The following is a 1815-nucleotide window of genomic DNA, read 5'->3' on the forward strand; positions in this document are numbered from 1 at the left end:
AGTGATCATATTGAAGTCACCACCAAAGATCACCTGCTGGGATGTAAAAAGATAAGGCTTAACCGCCGTAAGGAGGCTCTTCCTATCCCTCTTAGTTTGAGGCCCATAAAAATTAATGAGCCGGAGGAATTGCCCCCTCACGACAGCATCCACCACCAGACATCTACCAATCTCCACTTCAATCACTCGCCGGCAAGCCACCGAACCAGTCTTAAAAAGGACCGCAACACCACTGCAGGGCTCGGCCGCAAGAGACCAGAGGGAGGGCCCACATCTCCACTCCCTCTTTGCTAGATGCATCTCTGCCACAGATGCCAGCCAGGTCTCCTGCGAAAACAAAATGTCAGCTTCAACACGGCTGAGAAAATCAAAGGCCATAAAACGAGCTCCTGCAGAACGAATACTTGCGACATTAATGGTCGCAAGCCGTATTGGAGAGGGTACCGCCATCAAAATGATTGAAAGGGTCACGTTCTCCTTCATACTACAAACACCAAAACATATTTACATATTTACACTCCCTCCTCCTCCTCTGAGTCCGAGGAGGAGGAGAGGACACCAAACGGGTTCCCCAGGGACACCCCACTTCGTGCCCCTGGGGGAACCCCACCCTTCACAGGGGACCTCCCGCCCCCAGATTTCACAGCCTTCCCCTTCTTCCTGCGTCTCACCTGCTCCCACTCCTGCCATCTCTCTGAGGTGACTACGCCACCCCCCTCCTCGGACCCGCTGCTCGAGATTTCCCTCTTAGATGAGGCTCGAGCAGCTTCCGTCTCCATGGCCACAAGGCCAGAGGAGACTTTGGGTCCAGAAGGGGGGGGGATGGGAGAGGCAGGAGGGGGGCCAGAGACAGGGGGGGGGACAGGAAGGGGATCGGCAGAAGAAGGGGGAGGGGGGGGACGGGACTTGGGAGGGGGGGGGCGAGGGTACGGGGATGGGAAGATGAGGGGGGGCTGCATGGGGAGGCAGATAGAACAGGTGGAGGGGAAGGGCAATGGCGAGGAGGGGGAGGGGGAAGGGGGACGGGGATCGGCCCTGCAACAAAAGGAGGGGAAAGCCGGGGCCCCGGACCCTCAGGCCCGGGACCCCCAGGCCTCCCCAACTCCTCCCCACCGGCTTCGCCTTCCGGAGGATCGGGAGCCTCCTGGCCAACTGAGCCGGTATCTCCCAGGGGGGGAGCCCCTCGCCCACGCCTGCTCCGCCTTCTTTGAGGCTGTGGGCCTGTTGGTCCCTCCGGAGGGGCATTAGGGGCCCCAGGATCCCCACCCCCCCGGCCATCACTCGCCGGGGGGGCTTCGGCCGCTCCCGGCCCGGGAGGTCCCCCCCCTGAGAAAGAACCCCGATATGCTTTGGGGCACCGACTAAATGGGTGCCCCATCTCACCACACAGATTGCAACAGATCTTCCCACATGAGTCGGACTGGTGGCCAAACTCAAGGCACCGGCTACATCTGACCACCGTACAGTCCGAACTCATGTGGGTCGGGCTGCCACACTTAAAGCAGCGGCGGGGCTGGCCCGGGTAGAAGGCCAGGATCCGGTCTCTGCCCAGGAAGGCACTGCCAGGGAGGTGGGCAACACTGTTGCCCTCCCTCTTGAGCCGGATCCTGGTCAACCAAGCCCCGGTCCAAACCCCGCGCTCATCAAGGTTCTTTCTCAGGGGGGTTTGCAACTGCCCGTACCTCCCAAGCCAGGTGGCAATGTCCTCCGGAGGGAGCGACTCATTCCTCACCAGGATGGTGATGTTCTTAACCTCCTCCTGCCTGGAGATGGGAATGAGCCTGTACTTCTTCCAAGGGTCAACGCCCCTCATCA

This window comes from Rana temporaria, chromosome 5, assembly GCF_905171775.1.
Source record: "Rana temporaria chromosome 5, aRanTem1.1, whole genome shotgun sequence".
NCBI lineage: Eukaryota > Metazoa > Chordata > Amphibia > Anura > Ranidae > Rana > Rana temporaria.